Raw genomic sequence first — 15,917 nt, 5'->3', positions numbered from 1 at the left:
CTCCAGCCCTCTTTTCCCCAGTGTCAGTGGGGCCCAGTGTGAGCTGAGCTGCTGTGCTCACCCTACAGCAACAAAGCAATGTAAGTTAGCACCCTGCTTACCCCCTCCCTGGTGGCAATGGAGCCCAGCCAGGAGCTAATCATACAGCCCCACTTGCAAGCAACCAGGAGGTGAATCAGTGCCACATTTTTACTGGGAAGGTGTCAATGGCGCCAAGGTGGTTGCTGAACTTTCAACCTATCCTTCTGCAGTGAGGCAACGTGAGTCAGCACCCCACTTTTGTTGGGGTGATACTGGCAGGGTCCAGCAGGAAGCTGAACATATGCCCCCACCAGCGTCTGGGGGCTATACCTCAACAAGAGGATTGCCTACTAAAAAACAAGGACTCAATAGGATCCACAGTCTCATAACATAATATCCAAAATGTCCAGAATACAATTTAAAAAATCACTCATCATACCAAGAAACAAGAACACGAATTAGAAAAGACAATCAACAAACAACATCACCAAGATGAATCTAATATTGGAATTATCTGCAAAGATTTTAAAGCAGCCATCGTAAAAATGCTTCCACAAGCAACTAATAATTCTTCTGAAACAAATGAAAAAATAGAAAAATCTCAGCAAAGGAATAGAAGTTATAAAAAGAACCAAATTGAAATTACAGAATTGAAAATACAGTAACAAAAATTAAAAATTCACTATAAGGGCTCAATAGTAGATGGAGATTACAGAGGATAGAATCAGTGAACTTTAGTCCAGATCAACAGAATTTATCCAATCTAAAAATCATAGAGAAATAGGCTTAAAAATTAACAATAAACCCATTTATTATCTCCCATAAAAAGAACTCCAGAAGCAGGGCATTTCTAGGTTTATTTCAGCATCTCAGTGATAGCAATATTTCTTCTTGGCTAGTCTCAGTTTTTAGGACTTTTCCTCAGACTTGTTGCCTTGTGGTCACAAGATGGTTGCTGCAACTCCAGGCCTCACATCCAATGACAGAAAGGAGAATTTTCTTTAGTTTGTTTGGTCTTTAGGTGGTGCTGTTGTTGTTCTTTTTGAGGGAGAAGAACTTCCCAGGAACCCATTTTATGTCTTCTTTTTGGCCATTTAAACATACACTCATGCTCTAGGTGCAAGAGAGGCTGCAAAAGCAAGCATCTGGCATTTTCAGCTTCTATGATGGGAGGTAACCTCTGCCAGTGGTGAGTGGAAAAGGCTAGGGAATGGTTTTTGGATCAGAACCAACAAAGTTTAATAGAGAAATTAATCTTTTTGTCATTTTTTACATTCCTAAAGAAAAATTTCACAGATTGTTCCTTCCTCTTCCATTTCTAATACCATAAAATTTTCAAACCCTATTGTTTTACCAGCTTCTCTTCTTTCAGCTTCAATCTACTTCAATCCACAGGATAAGCCACGTTTTCAACAATATCTTTGATTACAGCATTGCTTCTCTCCAAATTCCGCAATAGTTCACAATTACCTTTTGAACCAAACGGAATAACGAATTGTGACTTTTTTAAGGTTCTCCATCAAAAAAAGTCTCTCTGGCATTCCCAAAGACTATTACTAAAACCCACCTCATTTCAAGGGTTTTATTAATAATCACACTAAAAACAGCAAAAATTAACTTGAAAATACTATAAAGACTATGTAGTTCTTATAGTCAAGATCTTTTGTCTACAGGTCTTCATCACCTTGCTTCGATGCTAACCTAAGGGTGAATCTTACCACACTACTGAGTCTACTAACTCAGGTTCCCACCAGCTCATCTCAGGTTCCAAAGTGCCATGGAGGCTGCCTTTCCTAGACTACAGATCTGAAGAAGCGAGAGGTCCCCCTTAGCTCTGGCGGGTAATTTCTTCTCTAAAGAAATTCAGACTGGCCAATGTCAAATTTCAGGGAGTTATTCTGAACTGCACAAACGTGATATCCTGTGAGCAGCACTTCATAGGTCTACTCTTAATAAACCACACAATATTTCTCCCACTATTCCCATTTGTTTAAAAAGGTAAAATCTCTCATTTCCTTTCTCCCTCTCTGCTGTAGTTTCTGTTAATTGTTATTATATATTATATGTGTTACTGTGCATTATACTAAATATAAGATATATGGGAAAAGTTGATATGAACATCAAGAAAAGAAAAAAAGAAACTTATGCAATGATTTGTTTTATCACAAAAATATGCCACACTTCATTTTTTAAGGTCTCATGCAAATTAGCCCATATGTTCATTTATTCATCCAACAAATATTTATTAAATGCCTACTATGGATTGACATGTGAACTTGTTCCCAGTAAATGAGTCAGCTGGGAATGGAACTGTTAATATATTTAAACGTCAATATTACATGTCAATATTTGTCTGAATAAATGTGGCCACAGTTGTCACAAAGCACGTGTATGGACATCAGGAGACAGACATAGAGTGGAAGCAGGGTCATGCAACTGCCTGTTCCTCTAAGATCACAGAACCGGGGCACTGAGTTCCTCTTCTGTAGCTCCATAAAGCTTTGAAGAGTGTCTTGAATACATCTAACACAAAACAAACTGAACTGATTTAGACCGAACTTCTGACAACAATTTTAAAAATAAGATTTCTTACTATGCATAGAAAAGATTACATATAATCTCAGATTTATTAGTAAACAAAACTAAAAATTACAATTCACACAGGTACCCTGTTATGGGTTTGAACATCACAGATAAAACAGCCTTTGAGAATGTGGAAATGCTGTCCATCAAATTATGACCAAATATCATATGAGGGAAGAAATGTACTAGATTACATTTACTACACTCCTGGTATGGGATTTAAAGAAAATACTATGAACATTGCCAGTTTGAAGCAGCCTCATCTTGGTGCTCAAAACAGAGTTTAGGACATAAGCATAATGGGTCTTTTTGATGGATTTTTTTCCCAAAAAAATAGAAGATAGTTTTCTTGTAAGAATGAATTATCATATACACTGGAGTCAAATTTTAAGAATCACAAATCCATGTGTAAAAACTATTGCTTTATTTTCTGTATCTTCTCTTGCTTTGGGGTTCCTATGCCCATGACGGCAGCAGATAACGGATGGAGTAGGAAGAGGGATAAAAAAAATTATCAATTAAAAGTAACTCAGTCTCTTTCAAGTTAGAAGAGTCTCTTTCAAGTAAATATTCATTCAAACACAAGTTAAAATCCTTCGCAGAGAGAAGTTCACACCATCTCGTTAGTTCCTCCCATCCCCCTCATCCTCTGTGGGTTGGGATCTGGATGCAGGGGAAATACGGCAGCCAAGAAGGGGCTTCTGGACATCATTCCGTCCTTTGGGACATTACAACATCCAAAAAGATGTCTCTTGCCCTTCCGAGGCTCTGGCCATACTGTGCAGGTATCCACTGAAGTGTGACCTGATCTGTTTCTAGTCATCTCACCGTACCTGATGCTGAGGTCACTGGCCTCTACCACAAACTCCTACGGCAAGGTGCCTTCACTCCACCACCTCCCCATCAGACCCAGGTTCCTCAGTTTCTCACCACATCCCCATGCCCCCAGCAGGACAAAAGGGTTGCTTAGAAGATCCTATAAACTGCCTCTAAGTGGTGATAAAGGGAAGCAGAAACATCTCCAGCCAAACATGGCACTTCTTACCAGGCCACTTGCAAGTGGGAAGGGGATTCAATAGCCATATATGAATAGCTCCAAACCTATGAGGATATTTGAACTAGCCCCATCCACTTCCTAAGAGTTTCAAGGGAAAGAGCTTAGAAGTAAGAAAGCTCTCTTCTTGTCGCTCTCTGCTTGCATACTCCGCTTGCAATTCAGCACTAGAAGTGTTTCTCTTCCCTTTCCTTTCTAGCAGAAACTACCCCTAAATCACATTCTCCTCCTTCTCTAGGTGGCTTTCAGGTAGAGCCATAATGTTAGAAAGGCTGCAGGAAAAGGAGCTGGATTGCTGAGAGGACAAGATGCAAAAGATAAATTACAACTCTGTTATGCCTAAATCAGCACATTCTTAGTGAGCTTTGAAACAGTCACAAAAATGCGCTCAGTAAGTAGAACTATGGGTGTCCTTTAATTTTAATCGCTTAGTGTTTCAAAGCTGCAGCGTGACTGTCATCATTAGGGAGCATTCCTCTGGGTCCTCTGGGAATAGAGGTCTCTTCTGGAGTCTTGGACAACTGTTCTAAGGTTGTAGATTTGACATTGCCTTGGGATTTTACCAAATTCATGATACCAAAGGGTAGAGCTTTGATATGAAAGATCCAGGTGTCAGGAAATTTTCCCATATGATACAGAAATTTAGTCTTAGTTGCCAATGATGACTCTACAATAAACTTGATAACAAGTAATTAAGTGGCTATATATGAAATTTCAGAGGGTACCATTTCTCATTATTTTTAGTTTTAAAAAAGAGAGGCCAACCCGGTGGCATAGTGGTTAAGTTTGCACACTCTGCTTTGGCGGCCCAGGGGTTGCAGGCCGGGATCCCAGGCACAAACCTACGCACCACTCGTTAAGCCATGCTGTGGCAGCATCCCATATACAAAATAGAGGAGGATGGGCACAGATGTTAGCTGAGGGCTAATCTTCCTTAGCAAAAAGAGGAAGACTGGCAACGAATGTTAGCTCACGGCTGATCATCCTCACCAAAAAAAAATAAATAAATATATATATATATATATTTCTGTATATATATATTATATATATATTATGTATACAATATATACATAATATATATATATTTCTGTATATTATATATATATATTATATATATATACAGAAAATAAGATAAACTCAGGTACCTCTCCACCCTTGAATCAGGAGCTACATTGCAGCGTTATTCACAATAGCCAAGACTTGGAAGCAACCTAAGTGCCCATCAAGAGACAAATGGATGAAGAAGATGTGGTATATATACACAACGGAATACTACTCAGCCATAAGAAACGATGAAATCCAGCCATTTGTGACAACATGGATGGACCTTGAGGGTATTTTGCTAAGCGAAATAAGTCAGAGGGAGAAAGTCAAATACCATACGATCTCACTCATAAGTAGAAGATAAAAACAACAACAAACACACGGAGACAGTGGTTGGATTGGTGGTTACCAGGAAGGGAGGAGGGAGGAGGGCAAAAGGGATGATTAGGCACATGTGTGTGGTGATAGATGGCAATTAGTCTTTGGGTGGTGAACATGATGTAATCTATGCAGAATTAGAAGCATAATGATGTACACCTGAAATTTATATACTGTTATAAACCAATGTTACTGCAATTTAAAAAAAAAAAAGCTACTAACATTTTATCATCTTTACTCTCATTTCTTTCTCTCCTAAGTCCCATTGCTCTCCAACTGCACAGACTGTTTCTTTTTCTTTTTTTGTAAGGCAGATTAGCCCTGAGCTAACATCCATTGCCAGTCCTCCTCTTTTTCCGAGGAAGATTGGCCCTGGGCTAACATCCGTGCCCATCTTCCTCAACTTTATATGGGATGCTGCCACAGCATGGCTTGACAAGTAGTCCACACCCGGGATCCGAAACTGCGAATCCCAGGCTGCCAAAGCAGAGTGTGTGAACTTAACTGCTATGCCACCAGGTCAGCCCCCATAGACTGTTTCTTAAAGAATTTATATAATCTTTTTAAAAATATATATTCAGTAAAAATATAAATTAGTATCTATATGTAGTATTTTTAAATATATACGTAGTAAAAACATATAACAGTATCTATAGAATTTATTCATTCACATTAATGGCTCTATAGTATTTCATTATATAACTATATCACAATTATCTGTTCCTCTCCTGACAGAGATGTGTATTATTTTTCAATGTTTTAAACATAAAAATTAATGCTATGTCTAATGACCCCATACCTGTCTCTTATGCATACATATACTTTCCAAAGAGTGGTAGCAATTTTCACATTATCCAACAGTATATGAGAGTTTTCATTTCTTAACATCTTTGGTGCTGACAAACTTTTTAGTTTTGCCACCCCAGGGTGGTGGAATAAAATAGTTTCCCATTATTGTTGTATTATGCAACTATCTAATTATTAGCATTATCTTTTGAGGCTGTTGGTTATTTGAGCTTCCTCCTCTGATGTGGGTGTTCTTTTCTCACTTTTTATTACATTGTTTGTGTTTTTAATATTGATTTAAAGTTATTTGGGTTTTTACTTTATGTTGCAAATCTTTTCCTGGTCGGTGACTTGTTTTTACATTTTTAAGGTGTTTTTATTGTAGATAAGTAATTAATTTTAGTAAAGCCCAATTTATCAAGTTTTTTTAGTGGATTACTTTTGTATCTTGTTTAAGGAATCTTTCCTTACTTAGACATCATATGGATATTCTCTCCTATCTCCTAAAAGTTTTAGTGTTTTGATTTTGCCCCTTTTGGTCTATTATATAACAGGGTACTATATTATGTACAAATCTGCTTCTGAGCTCACTATTCTAGTTGATATATTGATTTTTCTATTTCTGTACTAATACCGTACTATCTAGAGCTTTACAAATCTGATATCTGTAAAGCAAGGATTTCTCCGTATTTTTATTTCAACACTTCCTTTAATACTGTCATTAGTGTTCTTAAACTATTATTCTTTTATATGAATTTTAGAGTTATTTGAACAAAGTCCACAAAACTTCTGCTGAGATTTTAACTGGAATTTCATTAAACTTAGATTAATTTGGGAGGAAGCAATAAGATCTTAATGATATTCTTTATCTCCTTAAACATATTAAAATTCAACATGTCATAAAGTTTCTTTTTGAATCGTTCTATACTATGTAATAGTTTTCTCCATAAATCTCTTGAACAACTGTCACTAGATCTATTTCTAGATGTCAAAAGTTTTTGTGAATAATATAAATGGTATTTTTCTAATCGTTACTACTTAATTATAGTTGATAAATAAGAATATATTGATTTTGTACCTTTTTCACTGATTTCGTATATTTATTTTTGTATTCAACAATATTTTGAAATTTCTCTTTAATTCTAATAGTTTGCAGATCAGCTTTGATTTTTTAAAATAAATTAACATATTATTTCCCAATAAGGATGATTTTGTCACTTTCTCTCAAATCCCTACACTTATTTTTGTTATTCCTTAAATTGTCTTCCCTTTTATATTTTTAATCAGATATATTTATTTTATTTTTTATAAAACTTCATTATTTTTTTATTTCATTAATTTCTTCTCTTTATTATTTTCTTCCTTCAATAATTTTTGTTTCATTTTGTTATTTTTTATAAATTATTGTCCTGAATGCTTAAATCAGATATTTTAACTCTATCTTGCTTTTTAATAAATTTATTGAAGTATCTAAATGTCCCTCTTGGTAATATATTAGCTACATCCCACAACTTTTAATCTATAGTGCTTTCATTGTCATTCATACTAAAAATTTTATAATTTTCATTGTACTTCCTCTGTAATCCATAAATTATCACTTTTTCTAGTAATTGTTCCTTTTAACAAAAACCTTTTATTTTCTTAAAAGCATTTTTAAAGCTATATTTACTGGGGCATAATTTATATACAGTAAAACTCACCCTTTAGAGGAGCTCTATGAGTTTTAACAAATGTATATAGTCATGCAACCACCATGACAATCAAGATAAAGACCAGCACTGTCCTATAGAAATCTCATGAGAGTTACATTGTAATTAAAATTTTTCTAGTATATCCACATTTTAAAAAGTAAAAAAGAAACAATGACATTAATGTTTTTCAATTACTTTATTGAAATCATAAATATTTATACATCGTATAAATTCAGGTATACATTATTATGTATCAATTCCTGTATAGACTGCATCGTGCTCACCACCAGTCGTCTAAATTTTATCCTTCACATACATATGTGCCCCTTTTCCCCTTTTGCCCACCCTCTAGCCCCCTTCCCCTCTGGTAACCACTAATCTGTTCTCTTTATCCATGTGTTTGTTTATCTTCCACATATGAGTGGAATCATATAGTGTTTGTCTTTCTCTGTCTGGCTTATTTCACTTAACATCATACCCTCAAGGTCCATCCATGTTGTTGCAAATGAGACAATTTTTTCTTTTTTATGGCTCAGCAGCATTCCATTGTATATATCTATACCACATCTTCTTTATCCTCATCCACAGCAGGGCACTTGTGTTGCTTTCACGTCCCGGCTATTGTGAATAATCCTGCAATGAAAATAGGGATTATTATCTTTGGATTGTTAATTTCAAGATCTTTGGATAAATACCCAAGATTGTATGGTATTTCTATTTTTAATTTTTTGAGAAATCTCCATACTGTTTTCCATAGTGGCTACACCAGTTTGCATTCCCACCAGCAATGTATGAGGCTTCCCTTTTCTCCACATCCTCTCTAACATTTGTTATTTTTTGTCTTGGTAATTACAGCCATTCTGACTGGTGTAAGGTAACATCTCATTGTAGTTTTGATTTGCATTTCCCTAATAATTAGTGATGTTGAACATCTTTTCATGTGTCTGCTGCCCATCTGTAAATCTTCCTTAGAGAAATGTCTGTTCATACTCTCTGCCCATTTTTTGATGGGGTTTTTTTGTTGTTGAGTGTGTGAGTTCTTTGTATATTTTGGAAATTAACCCTTTGTCAGATATATGATTTGCAAATATTTTCTCCCAGTTGGTGGGTTTTTTCATTTTGTTCGTGGTTCCCCTTGACTTGCAGAAGATTTTTAGTCTGATGTACTCCCATTTGTTAATTTTTTCTTTTGTTTCATTTGCCTGAGTAGACATGGTATTTGAAAAGATGCTGCTCACACCGATATCAAAGAGTGTACTGCCTATATTTTCTTCTAGGAGTTTTATGATTTCAAGTCTTACATTTCAGTTTTCAATCCATTTTGAGTTAATTTTTGTGTATGGTGCAAGATAATGGCCTATTTTCCTTCTTTTGCATGTGGCTGTCCAGTTTTCCCAACACCATTTATTGAAGAGACTTTCCATTCTCCATTGTATGTTCTTGGCTCCCTTGTCGAAGATTAGCTGTCCATAGATGTGTGGTTTTATTTCTGGGCTTTCAATTCTCTTCCATTGATCCGTGTGTCTGTTTTTGTGCCGGTACCATGCTGTTTTGATTATTATAGCTTTGTAGTATATTTTGAAATCCAGGATTGTCATGCCTCCCGCTTTGTTCTTTTTTCTCAGGATTGCTTTGGCTATTTGAGGTCTTTAGTTGTTCCATATAAATTTTAGGATTCTTTACTCTATTTCTGTGAAGACTGTCATTGGGATTCTGATTGGGATTGCATTGAATCTGTAGATTGCTTTAGGTAATACAGACATTTTAACAATGTTTATTCCTCCAATCCATGAGCATGGAATGTCTTTCCATTTCTTTATATCTTCTTCAATTTCTTTCAGTAATGTCTTGTAGTTTTCAGTGTATAGGTCTTTCACTTCTTTGGTCAAATTTATTCCTAAATATTTTATTCTTTTGTTGCAATAATAAATGGGAGTGTATTCTTGACATCTCTTTCTGCTGCTTCCTTGTTAGTGTATAGAAACACTACTGTTTTTGTAAGTTGATTTTGTACCCTGCAACTTTGTTGTAGTTGTTGATTATTTCTAATAGTTTTCTGATGGATTCTTTAAGGTTTTCTATATATAGAATCATGTCATCTGCAAACAGGGAGAGTTTCATTTCTTCCTTTCCAAGTTGGATTCTTTTTATTTCTTTTTCTTGCCTAATTTCTCTGGCCAAAACCTCCAGCACTATGTTGAATAAGAGTGGTGAGAGTGAGCACCCTTGTCTTGTTCCTGTTCTCAGAGGGATGGCTTTTACTTTTTCACCATTAAGTATGATGTTAGCTGTGGGTTTGTCACATGTGGCCTTTACTATGTTGAGGTACTCTCCTTCTATACCAATTTTATTGTGAGTTTTTATCATAAATGGATGTTGGATCTTGTCAAATGCTTTCTCTGCATCTATGGAGATGATCACGTGATTTTTATTCCTCATTTTGTTAATGTGGTGTATCACATTGATTGATTTGTGAATGTTGAACCATCCCTGCATCCCTGGTGTAAAGCCCCCTTGGCCATGGTGTATGATCCTTTTAATGTATCACTGTGTTCAGTTCACCAATATTTTGTTGAAAATTTTTGCATCTATGTTCATCAGCGATGTTGGCCTGTAATTTTCCTTCTTTGTACTGTCCTTGCCTGGTTTTGGTATCAAGGTGATGTTGGCCTCATAGAGTGAGTTAGGAAGTGTTCCATCTTCTTCAATTTTTTGGATTAGTTTGAGAAGGATAGGTATTAAATCTGCTTTGAATGCTTGGTAGAATTCTCCAGAGAAGCCATCTGGCCCTGGACTTTTGTTTTCTAATCCATCCACCTACTCTGTGTCTTTTGACTGGAGAATTCAATCCATTTACATTTAGAGTGATTATTGATATATGAGGGCTCAAGACTGCCATTTTATCTCTTGTTTTCTGATTGTTCTATATTTCCATTGTTTCTCTTCCTTTGTATTTGTGACTGCCATTTCATTTTGGTGGTTTTCTGCGGAGGTTTTCTCTTTTTTTAAGAATTGTGGCTCTACTCTGATTTTTTTAGTGGTTACATGAGGTTTGTATAAAAGATCTTGTAGATGAGATAATCCATTTTCTGATATCCTTTTGTCTCCATTAGCCTAAGCAGGTTCTATCCCTATTCCCTTCCCCTTCTGAGATATTATTGTCACAAATTATTCTGTTTTGTGTTGTGAGTTTGTGACTAAGTTGAAGTGTTTATAATTACTTTTGATGCTTTCCTTCCCTTTATCTTTTAAGTTATAATTAAGTATTTGCTACCCTGTTCTGAAAGAGAGCTGCCATTTTCTTATTTTGTCTGTCAATGTATCTCCATGCTGAAAGTTTTGTAGACTTTTGCTTTTATTTCCCAGGTATTAGGGCGTCATTAATCATTTCTTGTAGAGGAGGTCTAATAGCAGTGAACTCCCTCAGCTTTTGTTTACCTGGGAAAGCTTTTATTTCTCCATCATATCTGAAGGATAGTTTTGCTGGATAGAGTATTCTTTGCTGAAATTTTGTCTTTCAGTATTTTGATTATATCATTTCATTCTCTCCTAGCCTGTAAGATTTCTGTCAAGAAATCCACTGAAATCCTGATAGGGATTCATTTGTAGGTTATTTTCTTCTGCCTTGCTGCCCTTAATATTCTTTTTTTGTCAGTTTAACTATTATATGTCTTGGAGAAGGTCTTTCAACATTGATGTAATTAGGAGTTCTATTGGCTTCATGAATTTGTAAGTCCAATTCCTTCCCCAAGTTGGGAAGTTTTCAGCTATTATTTCCTTGAACAAGCTCTCTGTTTCTTCCCCCCCCCTCCCCGCTTTCTCCCTCTGGAATACCTATAATCCTTATGTTGCTTTTCCTAATTGAGTCAGATATTTCTTGAAGAATTCCTTCATTTTTTTTAAATCTTAGTTCTCTCTCCTCCTCCAACTGAAGTGTTTCCATATTTCCATCCTCTAACTCACTAATTCTTTCCTCCATAACGTAAGCTCTATTTTTTAAGGATTCTATATTTTTTTTATCTCATTAATTATGTTCTTCATATCCAGAAATTCTTCTTGGTTTTCTTTTATAGTTTTAATCTCTTTGGTGAAATATTCTTTCTTCTCATTAATTTTAATCCTGAGCTCATTAAACTGTCTTTCTGAGTTTTCTTGAAACTTGTTGAGTTTCTTTATGAAAACTATTTTGAAATCTCTGTCATTTAGAGATGCTGTGACTTCAGTGTTGGTTTCTGGAGATTTGTCATTCTCCTTCTGCTCTGAATTGTTGCTGTAGTTTCTCATGGTGTTTGATGAACTAATCTTTTGCCAGGGCATTTGTGGGTGTATCAGGTCACAGATTCCACCTGCAACCACTGCGGGGAAGGAGGAGCTGTGTTTCTAATCCCACCCCATCTCCTGGAATTTATGGTGGATGGTCCCACTGGTTGGGAAAGCATTCACGTGCAGGCTCAGAGCTTCCCATGCGCCAAGGTGCATTCCCTCTTGTGAGGCCACATTGGTACTATGGATGTTCATGCCAGCCAGGAAAGCTTTCACATGTGCATATATCTGTTGCTTCCTCTTCTTATGGTTGTGCCAGCCTCCATGCTTGGTGGGTGGGGCTTCTTCATGAGGTCTGACCCTGGGTCACTCATTGGGACCACAGTAGCAGGATGGGCTCTCCAACCAACTGGGAAAGCATTCACCTGTGGGACCTGGGCTGCTGCTGCTCCTTCCCACAGTCACACTGAGGCACGCTCCCACTTTGGGGGCAGCAGCAGTACTATGGGTGCTCACGTCAGCAGGGAAGGCATTCGGGCATGCACACAGGGCTGCCAGGGAAGGGAGGGTTGCACTCACCTATCTCCACCACTTCCTGGGGGAGCCAGTCCATCCACCTTCATGTGTATAGCTGTGTGGGTCTCTCAGGTGTCCTGTTGTGCTGTGTGGGTATGCTCCATTGGTCAATGAATGTTCATTTAGTTGTAATTCAAAGGGGGAGAGATAAAGGGTACAGCTCACTCCACTGTGTTGCTGATGTCCCAAGTTAGGTAATTGGTTTTTTTATTTATATTTTATTTTTAGTATTTTCATATTTTTACCAATCTTTGTTAATTTGAAATTTTTCATATATTGAGAAAGTTGAAAGAATATTACAGCCATACACTGTCCATATAGATTTTAAAGTTGTTAACATTTTTATCATATTTCTTTATCTGTTTCTCTCACTACACAAATATTCACTTTGTTTTGAAGAGCTATTTAAAAGTAAATTATAAGCATCATAATTTCACCCCAAATTACTTTAGTATGCATTTTTTAAATATGCATATTCTCTTACATAAATATAATACATCACAACTAAAAAAAATTAACAATGATATGATATCATCTAGTATCTAGTCCACAGTCAAATTTCCCCATTGTCCCAAAGACTTTTATATATTTATTTTCTGATCCAGCACTTAACCAAGGTTCATAAACTGTTTTTGATTTTCAGCTTTCTGTCGTCTTTTACATTTGACTTTTCTCCTACTTTTTATAAATGCTTTTACTTTTTTCCAGCTTTATAGAGATATAATTGACATATAATATAGTGTAAGTATAAAGTGATGATTTAACATTTGACATGATGATTGAATGTGCATATACGTTGTGAAATGATTATCAAAATTAGGTTAGTTAGTACATCCATCCCACACATAGTTACCTTTTATGTGTATGTGTGGTAAGAACTTTAAAGATTTACTCTCTTGGCAACTTTCAAGTGTACAATATAGCTTTGTAAACTACAGTCACTGTGCTGTACATTAGATTCCCAGAATTTATTCATCTTTTAACTGGAATTTTGTACCCTTTGACTACCTTCACCTATTTCCCCTACCCCACCCACCCCTTACTCTGGCAACTGCCCATGTGTTCTCTGTATCTATGAGTTCAGTTTTGTTTTGTTTTTTAGATTCCACATATAAATGAGATCATAAGGTATTTGTCTTTCTCTGTCTGACTTATTTCACTCAGCATTATGCCCTCAACGTCCATCCATGTTGTCACAAATGACAAGATGTCATTGTTTTTTATGGCTGAATAATATTCCATTGTATGTGTATGTATATATATATACACATTTCTTTATCAATTTATTCATAAATGGACACTTAGGTTGCTTCCATATCTTGACTATTATAAATAAAGCTGCAATGAACATGGGGCTGCATACAACTTGTTGATTTAGTGTTTTCATTTTCTTCAGATAAATAGCCAGAAATGGAATTACTGGACCATATGGTAATTCTATTTTTAATTTTTTGAGGAATCTCCATACTGTTTTCCATAGTGGCTGCACCAATTTGCATTCCCACCAACAGTGTACAAGGGTGTCCTTTTCACCACATCCTCACCAACACTTGTTAATTCTTGTCTCTTTGTTAGTAGCCTAATAGGCATGAAGTGACTGCTCATTGTGGTTTTGATTTGCATTTCCCTGATGATCAGTGATGTTGAGCACCTTTTCATGTACCTGTTGGCCATCTGCATGTCTTCTTTGGAAAAATGTCTTTTCTGAGCCTCTGCCCATTTTTTAATTGGTATTTTTTTTTACTATTGAGGTACATGAGTTCTTTATATATTTTAGATATTAACCCCTTATCAGATAAATTATTTGAAAATATTTTACTCCACTCAGTAGATTCCCTTTTCATTTCGTTGATGGTTTCCTTCGCTGTGCAGAAGCTTTTTCAGTATGATCTAGTCCCACTTGTTGAATAAAAATGGCAAGAGTAGGCATCCTTCTTTTGTTCCTGATCTTAGAGGGAAATCTTTCTGCTTTTCAACATTGATTATGATGTTAACTGTGCACTTTTCATACATAGCCTTTATTACATTAGATACATTCCCTCCATACTCACCTTGTTGAGAGTTTTTATCATAAATGGATGTTGGATCTTGTCAAATGCTTTTTGTGCATCTATTGAGATGATCATATGATTTTTATCCTTCATTTAGTTAAAATGGTCTATCACATTGATTGACTTGCAGATGTTGAACCATCCTTGCATTCCTGGAATAAATCCCAATTGGTCATGGTGTATGGTCCTTTTTATGTGTTGTTGAATTCTTTTGCTAATATTTTGTTGAGGATTTTTGTATCTATGTTCATCAGGGATATTCTCCTGTAATTTTCTTTTATTTTGGTGTCCTTGTCTGGTTCTGGCATCAGGGTAATGCTGGCCTTGTAAAATGAGTTTGGAAGTGGTCCCTCCCCTTCAATTTTTCAAAGATTTTGAGAAAGATTGGTATTATTTCTTCTTTAAATGTTCAGTAGAATTCACTAGTGAAGCCATTTGGTCCTGGATTTTTGTTTGTTGGGAGTGTTTTGATTACTAATTCAATCTTCTTATTAGTAATTGGTCTTTCAGATTTTCTGTTTCTTCATGATTCAGTCTTAGTAAGTTGTATGTTTCTAGGAATTTATTCATTTCTCCTGGTGTGTCAATTTTGTTGGTGCGTAATTGTTCATTGTAGTCTCTTATGATCCTTTTTATTTCTGTGGTATCATTTGTAACATCTCCTCTTTCATTTCTGATTTTATTTGTTTAAGTCCTCTCCATTTTTTTCTTGATGAGTCTAGCTAAAGTTTTGTCCATTTTTTTTTTAATCTTTTCAAAGAAGCAGCTCTTAGTTTCATTGATCTTTTCTGTTGTCTTTTTAGTCTCTATTTCATTTATTTCTACTCTGATCTTTGTTACTTCCTTCCTTCTACTAACTTTGGGGTTCATTTGCTCTTCTTCTAGTTCCTTGAGAGGTAAAGTTAGGTTGCTTGAGATTTTTCTTGTTTATTGATTTAGGCATTTATTGCTGTGAACTTTCTTCTTAGAACTGCATTTGCTGCATCCTATACATTTTGGTATGTTGCATTATCATTTTCACTTGTCTCAAGGTATCTTTTATTTCTTCTTCAACTCACTGGTTGTTCAGTAGCATGTTATTTAATCTCCACATATTTGTGAATTTTCCAGTTTTCTTCTTGTAATTTCATACCATTGTGGTCAGAAAAGATGCTTGATATGATTTCAATCTTCTTAAATTTATTGATATTTATTTTGTAGTCTCACATATGATCTATCCTGGAGAATGTTCTATGTGTGCTTGAGAAGAATATGTATTCATTTGCTTTTGGAAAAAATGTTTTGTGTATGTCTGTTAAGTCTATCTGGTCCAACATATTATTTAAAGCCAATGTTTCCTTATTGATTTTCTGTCTGGACGATTTAGCCATTGATGAAACTGGGGTAGTAAAGTCCCCTGCTATTATTGTATTGCTGTCTATTTCTCCCTTTAGGTCTGTTAATATTTGCTTTATATATTTAAGTGCTCCT

The sequence above is a fragment of the Ceratotherium simum genome, chromosome 14, assembly GCF_057802395.1.
Source record: "Ceratotherium simum simum isolate JZ-2026a chromosome 14, ASM5780239v1, whole genome shotgun sequence".
NCBI lineage: Eukaryota > Metazoa > Chordata > Mammalia > Perissodactyla > Rhinocerotidae > Ceratotherium > Ceratotherium simum.
The sequence above is the reverse complement of the archived record's forward strand: the minus strand, read 5'-3'. Positions refer to the sequence as shown.